The sequence below is a fragment of the Triturus cristatus genome, chromosome 7 (assembly GCF_964204655.1).
Source record: "Triturus cristatus chromosome 7, aTriCri1.1, whole genome shotgun sequence".
NCBI lineage: Eukaryota > Metazoa > Chordata > Amphibia > Caudata > Salamandridae > Triturus > Triturus cristatus.
Genome location: NC_140590.1, coordinates 948,079,051 through 948,091,199, shown reverse-complemented (window position 1 = coordinate 948,091,199; position 12,149 = coordinate 948,079,051). Strand labels below are relative to the sequence as shown.

Sequence of the window (12,149 nt, the reverse complement as noted above, 5' to 3'; positions counted from 1 at the left end):
CTTGGTAATGGCATTAGACACATTTGGCTGTGCACATAATGTGTGCAGGGTCAGAGTGGTCCCTAGGGCAATCTGGCAGTGCCCAACGGGCTGGTTCGACAGGTCAGTGTGTGGGCCGTTTTTTAGGGCGGTTGTGGGGCTATTTCGTGACCTGGTTAGTCTGTTTTATTGCTAATTTACCTGAAATTACCATAATTATCGCCCACAGCAAACAAATGCATGCAATCTCCCATACCATGCAAATTACTTATACAGTGTTCTTTAATAGTTCAAAATTGTCCTGATTTGCAAATGTAAGCCACTTTCTTTAGTTATCTGGATCGCTAATGGGGACCTGTGGGAAATTAGGTTATCAATGGAGGGGGCTGTTGACCCTTCTCAAGCAACAGCCCAATCCCTGTCTGGGTAAACCACAAAAGTCGCTAAATTAACTTGTCCTAACCCTCTTGTAGCTTTGCACAAAAGCAGTTAGGCTTAACTTAGAAGCAATGTGTAAAGTTTCTATGGAGCACACAAACAGTAATATAGCGAAAATACAACACAAGAAAAATCGCTCACCAACTTCGAAACATAGAGTAGAAATGAATAAAATATTTGCCACCAAAATGACAAAGATTCAACCAGTAGAAATAGAGATATGCAATTTGAAAGATTTTAGGTAAGTATAGCGCCTAAAAGCAAAAAACGTCACTGAGTCATGGTTGTGCTAGATTGAGGGAAAGTCACAAGTTCAGGCCTTCTGTGATGGAGGGCGGGCCAGATGCAGGGACCAGGTTAGCACCTCTGTACAAGTGCCTTTTCAAAGTCCAGCGGAAAGAGTCCAATTCATGGTGGAGGGGGGCGTGAGGTGCAGGAAGAGTGTCGCTGATGGTCATCGCGGTAGCACGAAGAGCAGTCTGGGTGTCTAGGATGGTCATCACTGTTGTGCGAAGACCCTTCAAGAGTTATGGGCAAATATTGCTGGCGGTCACCACAGGCTGTCAATGCTGTAGCATGAAGTGCAGATCTCGCGTTGCCGGTCGTCGCTGACGGTTGCTGTAGCGCGAAGAGTCAGGTTCGCTGGAGATTCATGTTGGCGGTTGTCAGGGGTGGCAAAATCTTGGCACGAATGGACCAAGTTTCACAGAGCCCAAAACGCCAGGATTTTGCCTTATCTTCCAGGAGGAGCTCAACTGATGCCAATCCAAGGGTCCAGGACCTAGGAGGAAGCTCTGGGGCTCAGGAACTAATTCCAGCAGAGGCCAGCAAGGCTCAGGCAGGTCCAGTGCAGCAGGTCAGTTGGGCGGTTGCATGGGGGTCTCTGGAGATTATGTCCCTGTAGCTCTGAACAGGAGGTTGGTGAGCTGGCTCCTGGATTCACTAGTCTAGGATGAGGGGGCAGGTCCATTCTACCTTCTCAGGCAGCAGTGCCGGCCCCAGGCTGCAGGTCAGTCCTCTGGCAAAATGACAGTCCTTCTGTAGTATCCACAAGTACAGGAGTATACTGAAAATATGGTCTGAGGGTCTAATATTTATACCTGGTGCCAGCTTTGAAGTGGGAGCAACGTTTAGACTTCCCCTCATATCTGATTCTGGAATTTCCTTCCTTCCCCTGCCCCGGTCCCAGGATGTCTGGAATTACAAAAGGCTAGTGTAACGTTCTTTCTGTGTGCTGAGGCAGCTCCTTTTAAGTGCAAGTGTCGTAGGTGTCATCTCTGCCCCTCTCATCAGGTCAGGATGGCCCAACCTGCCACAATCCAGTACCCCTTTTGTCATACTGTCTGGGAGGAATACACAAAGGCCAACTGCCAACTACAACTAGTCATGTGACCCACGATACAGGCTACAGGCACCAAATGATTACGAGAAGAAAATGAAGCTTTCTAAAAGTTGCATTTACAGAATTGTGACTTAAATTTCTGAATTGTGACTTAAAATCAGCTTTATTATTAAAAAAGATTTTAAATTACAATTCATTAGAGACCAAACATGATGTTTCTCTTTATTCCCCATAAAAAGTTATCACTTATCAAATGTAATAATGTAACCACATTTTATCCTATGGGAGAGATAGGCCTTAAGTAGTGAAAACAAAGGTAAGACTTTTTCACTACAAGGATATGTAAAGTGCATGTCCAGCCCTTTAAATACAATGTACTTTGCCCTATGGGCTGTTTAGGGCCTACCCTATGGCTGATGTATATGTATTAAAAGGAAAAATTAGGCCTGGCAAAAGGTTTATTCTGACAGGTTGAATTGGCAGTTTTACAAATGCACACAGACTGCAATGGCAGGCCTGAGACATGCTTTAAAGGGCTATTTAAGAGGGTGGCACGATAAGTGTTGCAGGTAGCATTTACCTTACAGGCCCTGGGTACATGTAGTACACTTTATTAGTGACTTATAAGTATATTAAGTGTGCTAATTGGGTATAAGCCAATTTTACCATGTTTAAAGGGGAGTGCACACGCACTGTAACACTTGTTAGCAGCAGTAAAGTGCACAGCGTCCTAATGCAACAAAAATGAATTCAGCAAAACAGGAGGAGTGAAGGCAAAACATTAGGGGGTAAAACACGCAAAGAATGTCAGGTCTAACAGGGCCACTTTCCTTTTGGTGTCTGGCCCTATTTTCTATCCCAGTAGAGCCCTAGATATGGTGGGTCAGTGATCTGTGCAAAGGCGTCAATGAGCAGGGTAACCTGAGAGCAATCATTGGACAAGGGTTTTAGAAAATAAACAAATAGATTCCCTAGGTCATTAATAACCCTTCTGCCTCCATTTTTATGAAGCCTCATTAGGTAAGTCAGACTACTAACATGCTTTACAAGCAGAGAAAGACAACTTCACTTAGGAAAGATTGCTACTGTGTTGTTTCAAGAGTGATAATTGTCCATTGTTAAGTAAGTACACAGCTTGCCTTCAGCCGTAGTCTCAATTAACTCATTTTTGTATTTATTTTACTTTAGAGGCTTTATATAGTGCTAGCTTGACCCAGGGGTATCACAGCGCTTTACAGAATTAAGAGCAAGGCAACAATCAATGGAACAGGTTGCTTACGAAATGGCAAAGGAAGTGAAAGATCAGCACAGATTTTGGAGCAAGGCAATAATCTTAAGATCAATGGTTACATACGCTTAAAAATAAGGGAAGTGTAACAGGGAAGAAACACACATAAAATCAGTCCAAAGAACAATTTGTATGGACATGAGGGATGAGGTTGCTGAAAAAGAGGTCCAAACAATTAACAATTTAGGGGACATAAAGTGTTGGCTCGGCAAGTACCAGCGAAACAGAGTGATAGACAAATTAAAGAAATTAGGTTAGAACAAAACAAAATGCGGTTAGATTCAGGGGCTCCAGTATTTATTGAGGAGATGGCGTTTCAGGTCTCTTTTGAAGCCTGGGTAGGAAGGGTTGCAGCGAAGGTCTCTCGGGAGGGCATTCCAGATGCAGCGAGCATTGCCTGAGAAAGAGCGAGTTTAGGGTAGAGTTCTTTTTTAGTAACGGGGGTACAAGAAGAAGAGCATTGGAGCTTCTCATTTTTTTTTTATTACAGAGTTTTATATAGCGCAAACTTGACCCAATATCGGGTATCAGAGCGCTTTACACGAGCACCAGTTGTGTTACATGAAGACACATTCATTTTTGTTAGGCACGGGGAGATTAAGTGATTTGCCCAGAATCACAGGATGTTCAGCGTCATTACCGAGACTCGAACCCGATTCCCCAGATTCGAGGTTGACCACCCTAGCCATTAGGCCACCTCCTCTCCCCATTGGTCTGGTACATCCTGCTCTTGTGAGTTTGTTGTTTAAGTAGTCAGGGGATTGAGAGTAAAGTGCTTTGTGGGTGATGCAGGCAGTCTTGTAGATGCATCTACCTTCGATGGGAAGCCAGTGGAGGGACTTGAGGGCGGGCGTGATGCGTTTATACCATTTGCAGTCAGTTATGAGATAGGCAGCCATGTTTAGTACTGATCTAAGGGGAGCAAGGTGAATTTTAGGTGTCCCAGTGAGAACAGCGTTCCCATACCCAAGTTTGGATAGGACTAGCAATTTAACCACCCATTTGAAGTCGTCAGAAAGGATGAAAGGTTTGATTTTTTTGAGGTGTTTAAGTGTGAAAAGCGCTCCTTTGGCTGATGTTTTGATATGGTCCTTAGGAGACAGATCTTTGTCCAGGGTGAAACCTAGGGATTTAGCCATGATGGATAGAGTGTGCGGACAATTGAGGGCTTTGAGGTCAGTGATCCAGATTTGGATAGGGAGATGGTTACTTTTGGGGGAGAATAGAATGATTTCCGTTTTGTTAGGGTTCAGTTTTAGATGGTTAGAGTAAAACCAAGATTGAATCTTGCGCAGTGTGAAGTTAAGATAAAGGATGTCGCTGTGAGATTTGATTTTATAGTAGAGTTGCGTGTCATCAGCATAAAGGTGATACTTGATCCCAGCTTGTTTCAAGATGATAGTAAGGGGTTCCTTGAAGAGGTTGAAGAGAGAGGGGAAGAGTATTGAGCCCTGTGGGACACCAAGAGAGACAGGAGTAGGATTTGAGAGGCAGGAATTGATTTTAATTTGTTGTGTTCAGTGTTGGAGGTAGGAAGTGAACCATTTAAGGACTGTGCCATTGAAGCCAGAGCGAGACTTCAGAGATTTCAGTAAGGATGAGTGGTTGACTGTATCGAAAGCAGCTGAGAGGTCCAATAGGATAACAAGGCAGGCATCTCCGTTCTCTAAGGAACGATGTATGTCGTCAGCCATGTTAAGCATGGCGGTTTCTGTGCTGCAGCCTTTCCTGAAACCAGATTGGAAGGAGTCCAGTAGGTTGAATTTGCCTATGTGTCTGTCAAGTTGTTGTAAGACACATTTCTCCATGGTTTTGGTTAGGAGTGGGAGGTTAGAGATGGGACGGAGGTTGTTGAGATCATTAGGGTCAGCCTTGTGGTTTTGAAGTATGGGAGTAATTTGCCCAAGTTGAAGGGAATCAGGTACACATCCAGAGGTAAGGGATGAGTTAAGGATTTTTGTCCAGCATGGGGTGATGATGTGGTTTAGGTTGTGTACTAGTTTTGTCGGGAGAGGGACTTTGGTGTGTGAGGTTGGCTTTAATTTCACAATGATATTAAAGACTTCTAACTCGGTCATAGGTTTGAAGTTCGTCCAATTGGCGTCATTTTTCAAGTGGGTGTTGAAAAGGTTGTCTTCGGTTTCAATTTGAGTTGTTTGAAGAAAGGATCAGGAGGTCAAGTTGTCATGGAGAGAGGGGAGACGTTAAGAGAGATTTGCCGAGTAGGACAGGCCAAGACTTGAAGGAAGGAAGGATTGATCGATTTTAGCAATTTTGTCTGTGAAGAAGCTGGCATTTTCCTCACATCTTTCTTTGGAGCTGGTTAGGTCAGGAGGGGCAGATGAGGTTTGTCTTCTGACAATGTTAAAGAGTTCTCTGTGCCTATTTTTCGCACGGTCAAGTTGGGTACGGAAGAAAGATGCTTTTTGCTCTAGAATGTGCTTCTTGTAAGCTAACCTAGCTGTTCTAAGGAGAGCTACATGTAATGACATGGGGTTTTGTCTCCAAGTCCTTCCAGCTAGTCTAAGTTGTCTTCTTTCATTGTTTAGGTCAAGGTTAAACCAAGATTTAGATTGGATTGCTCTTTGTTGTTTTAGTTTGAGCGGTGCAACTTGGTCCAGGGCTTCAGTTATCGCCTTGTTGAAGTGGTCAGTGACCTCATTTGCGTTTTGAAAGTGCGGAAGATGTTGGAGTTGAGCATGAATTTTTGACTCAAGCTCAATTGGAGGGACTTGTCTGTTAATTAAGACTGGGGGAGGGTTGACGGTGGTCAAGATGTTGAACAGAATAGTGGTCAGAACACATGAAGGAAACTGTTAAAGTTTCTATGGTAGAAAATCAAAACACCCTAAATAGGGACAGCACTCTCACACCCATCGCAGACTAGCAGCTACACATTCCCGGAAGCACTCTCACACCCCTAGCATACCAGTCAAACACTGCTGGAACCATTCTTATAACTCTCACATACACACTGTCTTACACTAACGGCAGCACTCTCCTTTCAGCAAAGTAGCAACCACACCTAACAAGAACCACTCTCACCTTCTTTCAGCCTAGTATTCACACAATATCGACATTCCTCGTGCCTCTCGCAAAATAGCAGTCTCACTCTACTGACACCACTCTCACACCTTACACACAATATCAGTCTTATACTGCAGACAACAGTCTCACTATCCTTTCAGACTAACAGTCACACACTACCACCAGCACTTTCACACCCCTCAGAGACAGAACCCCAATAGGTCTGACTGATAACTCAAAGTGCCTCTTCATTGATTGGTGAGTTTGTGTGCATGATTGTGGAGTGACAAGTTGGTGAATGCAAGAATGAGTCAAAGATTTGGTGAATAGATGGTTCCATGGATGATTGAGTGAGTGAATGTATGAAAGGTCATTGAGAGCATGGACTGATGGATGAGTGCCCGCATGGATGGAAGGTTCCAGGTACTTTCAGATATAAGCCAGATGAATTGGATTTGCTAGTGCTTGCTATCTTTTCAATTCTATTCCCTTATTTTAAACACAAGTTTGCAAATACCAGATGTCAAAAACAGGGCTGGGCGAGCTCGTCAAACCTCACTTGAGCAAAAGTGGGAAAATCATATGAGGGGAAAGTGCTCCAGCTACAAAATCACTTTTAGTATGCATGATAAATAACAGGAACAGTGATAGTCAAGTAGAAGGAATGCATGACATATGTCTATGAAATGTCCTCCTACTATTGGACCACCATTGGAGAACGAAATGTTGACACTTCATCCTTCTTAACACTAGTCATCACAATTTGTATTTTGCTTAGTCCCATTTTGTGACTATTTGAATGATTGCTTCATTGAGACCTATGATTTTGTTAAGCTGTTTTAATTAGGAGGGGGGACTGTGCTTCCCTTAATCCCCATATTTATTAAAATATAGAGAATTGAAGGAATTTGATGGTGGTGCCAGTGTTATCATTTGAATATGTTTATGTAATGCTTTGAACTCTGATGTAGATAATGTGATTTGTACTAATAATTTGTACAACGTAACCAATAAAATATGAAATAAGTAAAATAATAGAAAATATTTTTTTCATCAATATGTCTCGGGTTGTAATTATAAATTATTTTTTGCAGATAATTGATAGGATCACTTCAGTGGCCAGTGTAAAACATTGATGAAATAATTTGTTTAAAAAGGATTTCTCAGAATATATTGTTTGTGAGTTAACTATTATACTCAGTTCCATGGGAAAAATGGATTGTCCTACTGTGCCAGAATAGAACTTTCTAAAAGTGGCATTTTCAAAATTGTAATGAAAAATCTGACTTTACCATTAAAGAGGGTTTTCATTACAATTTTATAGGTACAAAACATGACATAGCTACTTCTCAATTAGGAATTACAGCTTATTAAATGTAATAGGTAATCCCTATGTTGTCCTATGGGAGGGGTAGGCCTCATTTGTGAAGACTACTTTTCACTACCAGGACATGTAAAACTTAAAAGTACATGTCCAGCCTTTTAATTACACAGCACCCTGCCCTATGCACCACTTAGGGACTACCTTAGGAGTGACTTATATGTAATAAAAGGGGAGTTGAAGGCTTGGCAAGGGGGTTTAAATGCCAAGTCGACATGGTAGTGAAACACTGCATTCAGGCTACAATAGTAGGCCTGGGGCATCTTTTAAGGTGCTACTTAAGTTGGTGGTACAATAAGTGCTGCAGATCCATTGGTAGCATTTCATTTACAGGCCCCTGGTGTATGGTATACGACTCTACAAGGGACTCATAGGTAAATTAAATATGCCAATTAGGTATACACCAATCAAACCATGTTTAGATGAGTGAGCACAAGTACTTTAGCACTGGTTAGCAGTGGTAAAGTACACAGAGTCCTAAGGCTAACAGAAGAATCTGGAAAAAATTGGAAGTAAGCAGGCAAAAGGTTTGGGGAAGGACTACCCTAACGCAGAGAGGTCTAATATAGGCTCTCTTGCTGACAGAGAGAAAGGACTTGTGAACGGAGTGACTAGGTCACTAAAGTGTATGCCGTTATTAGGAAAGGCAAAGTGCGCTGGAAGTAAGTGAATCACAGTCCCTTTTCGTATCAGTACTACATACAGTCAAAGCGTCCTCTTGCGCCCACTACTCTGTACTCGCCATATGTGGCTTGGCCAACAGGGACCAGAGAAAAATGGTCCCTTTCATGCTTATATACTCAGTGGCATACTAGGCGGGTTCTGGGAGGTATGATGGCTGCACTCACCCAAATGAAATTCCACTCATGTTATTTGGTTTCTGTGCTTCTTAGCAGAAGGGAAGCTGATATGGATATGAATCGAATACATTATCTTCTGGAGTGTGAATGCACATTCTTTTTAGGAGCCTTAAGGCACCTGGCACTTATTTATTGCTTTCAAATCAGTTCATTAAACCATCAACACATTACCCAGTGGTCTAAGTAGAAATACTATGGAAATGTGAATCACATTTTATTCTGTACATAATTCTTTAATATTCGTTATATTTCATTGAAATGCCTTGAATACACACTTTAGAGCTTGGCCAAACTACATAGGAGTCAGGAAACTCCTTTAAAGTGATCGTGTAAGAGACCCTTTGGGTCTCACCTGGATCTGTGATCCAATAATGTGATAGTATTCTCACCACACCCTGCTTGATTCTAAAGGTCTTCACTTGCCTTAATGACCATTTGGGTCCAGGTTGGGGTACTAGTTGGATATGTTTGCTGAAGAGATACTGCACCGGTGGCACTATGTATTATGCGCACTGCTGCTTGTACCTGTAATCTCACTTCTCTGTGACGCAGTATGCTGCTGCACCTTTGATCATTTCTCTATCTGATATTGAATTACATTTAGTCATGTTCAGTATGGTTCATTTCCCTCAGATACACTGGTGGGCTACAGATTTAAAACATAAACAATCTAATATATGCTTATTTTGGCTGATGCATGTTGAGGCTGATAATATTGAGCAAACACAAGAAGATGAAGGATGGAGCGCTGAAACTTTTCAGACACACGCCCCCAGTAACAGATCTGGGTTGAATCCATCTTCGTTCTTTAGATCACTTCGCCACCTCAGTTCAGACCCAGCCATATGCAAATCAGTCTTGACCCTGTGCCTCATGGGAGCAGTCCAGCCCGAATTGCCATGCCAGGTCCTCCCTCGACCGGAAACAAGCATCCTGGGACCGGTTTTGGGGTAACACCCCTGATCAGCCAGGCTAGCATGAATCCAGTGTCAACGTGAGTAACGGACCCATGTCTTGGAATACCCTGCAAACTTAGGGCAAACAAAGCAAACACAAAGTGATCAGGGACATTTTAAGTTTTTTTGGGGGCCCCGGGCCAAACGTGTTTTGTCGGCCCCTGTTCTGAACAGATTTGAGTTTATGATTCAATTTCAGCACTTTCATGCCCTCTTTGGCCAGGTCACTGGCAGTGCACAGGCACACTTGTGCGTTTTCAATACTGTAACAGCAACAGCTCACTAATATTACTGTAAATAATCTCTGTAACACTCTCCTATTTCTATATGTGAGGCCCTTCTTTGATCTAAAAAACTTTTTTATGGATGTTGCATGAAACAAACACACTTTCTCTGCAAAATGTCTGTAATAGATTAACGCATCATCCACATTTAAAATAAATTTTAAGAAAACGGTATATAAAACAATCTATTTAGGAATTATAACTGATCTGTCTCTATGAGTGGGCCCCATGAAAGGCTGGGACCCTGGGCCAGAGCCCACTTAGCCCATGCCTTAAAACCAGCGACGGCCCGTATAGGGCGTGTTACCGGGGCGGTGACACGGGGCAGAGGAAGGGCAGGGCGGGTGGTTGCAAAATGCGGCATACGGCCGATTGCAGGTAAGTTACGAAAAAAATAAAGAAAACTAATTTTGTTGCGCGCGCTGCATCGCATTTGGCGATGCTGCGCGCGCAACGAAATTCGTTTTATTGTTACATCAAATATCTGTCCTCATTAAAAGACCTGTAAACTCCACAGATCATGGATGATATTTAAATGTCTGTCTTGCTTCTCCAAATCTCAGATCCTCAAAACCACATAATTCACTCTAATCCCGTATCTCCATATAACAAAATGATTTAACGTGGGTCAATGCAAGAATATAAAGCCATCATGCAAAGCGTAAACGTGACAGTACTCTGAGACTTTTTAAAAATGAATCACACATCCTCATGCAAAAAAATCTAAATAAATAATGCAGACATAAACAGTGAGAGAGGCAAAAGAACTGAATAAATGGACTGTGAGAAAGGCATAAACCTGAAGTGTAGAATTGTAAACAAGTGTGCAACATCTATTGACAGTGACACTGTTATCCATGTCTATATTTCATATATAGTAATAAAGGACTTATAATTGAGAAGAAGCTCATCAACCCACCAACTAGTAAAATCCGGTTTGGTTATTGAGAATGGACAACAAATATGTAAATAATCTTCACTATAATTAATTGTTTTCCCATTTGCCCAACACATATCCATTGTGGATAGCCAGAAAATCTGACTAAATGTACAGTTCAGTGGCTCAAGGAGATCAGCCCCAAGCGGTATTCACATGGTGCCATCCACTGAGAAAACTCAGCCTGGTATCATTTTTTTGCATCTTTTATATAGCGCGAACTCGACCTGAAGGTATTGGAGCGCTGTACATGAGCACCGTATTTACATTACACATTCAGGCACTGGGGAGATTAAATGATTTGCCCAGAATCGCAGGATGTGGACGCGACCCCGGGGCTCGAACCCTGTTTTCCTGCACCAAAGTCGGCAGTTTAAGCCGACGGACCACATCCTCTTGGGCTTTGCAGAGGTAGAGCAAACAAGGAAGGAAATGCAACAAATCAAAAACTGTTTTCAAACTTTTATTGTATATAAGCTTTTGTCAAAAACAGTGGCAGAAATACATGAAATGTTTGTCCTTGTCATGAAAGAAAACCAACACCTCCCAAAGGTATGGGGGGGGGGGCATTAGTGGCAGTAAAGAAATTACAATGAAAGTGCTCTGGAAGATATTTCTACATATATAAGTATAAACATATCTTGCACTGTTACCTACAGCATTTGAATACAAGTTATATTTAAAATGAAAATCACATCTACAAGAGAATAAGCAGTGGTACCATGTGGTAAATGCAGTCATCGGAAAAATAAAATACGCAAGTTTCCACAAACGATATGTAGGTGCATATTGTCACCAACTTTACACAGTATTATCAATAATTCTAGAGCCCGGAACTCTAGCGTGCTTGTGAAAAGAATGTGGCATTTTTATGAACTTATCAACCAGTGCATAAAATGCACTTCAAATATTTCAAGGTGAAACTTGGTTTTCCAAATTTTTTTACAAGGAGACAACATTTAAAGTATTTCTGTCGATTGCGTCTTACCTCATAAATGTCGTAAACAGAAGTAAATGTTCACACCAGCTGTTTTTCGTTGTTCTTCGTGAGACTAATACTTCTGATATCTGTGTTTTCTTTGCGTACCAGAGGCAGTGGTCCTGTGTCCTGTGTCCTCTGATTGCACTGGCATCAGTTCAGGTGCGACTTGCTTCTCTGCGGACCTTTCTTTTTCATCTCTCTCTTGGCCCTTCGGGCAGCGCAGCTGCTGCAATCAGTGGCTTTTCAAAAGTGGTAAAAACAAGGTGATTGAAGGGAAGAGAATGCAGAGTAAACGCGGCTGAGCTGACCAGCACGAGGCGCGCGCCAATCGGCAGAGCGTAGGGAGGCGATGGCACCTGTAGCCATGGTGATATTTTATTTTGCTGTGTGTTTTTTTACAATCACTTCCCTGGATCACGTTTTGTGTTATATTGTCTTTGGCTATCCAGAACGTGAGCGTGTTTTATTGTCACATATGTCAACACTTGTATTTTTTCCTTTATTCAAACAAAGCTGATGATTGGGGGAGGCATGGATAGCTTTTTTTCCGTCCGGAAAGCCACTTACCTTTCTGTAGGCAATTCTCGAGTTAGCTCCTGATGACTGAACAAAAGAGGGTCAGGGAGGAGACAGGCCAGCTCCCCCCGCCTCTACTGCGAGCACTAGAGCTCCTCT

General features: G+C 42.4%; 1 protein-coding gene across 1 annotated transcript in view; it reads right to left on the bottom strand.

The window, feature by feature from the left end:
• The window catches only part of LOC146810900 (neuropeptide Y receptor type 6-like), a 355,496-nt gene extending 343,698 nt beyond the window's left edge, over nt 1-11,798 (bottom strand). Inside the window, exon 1 of the mRNA XM_085617964.1 lies at nt 11,481-11,798. The gene's annotated coding sequence lies outside the window, so the exon portion shown is untranslated. The remainder of the gene's footprint in view (nt 1-11,480) is intronic.
• Between the last annotated feature and the right edge of the window lie 351 nt (nt 11,799-12,149).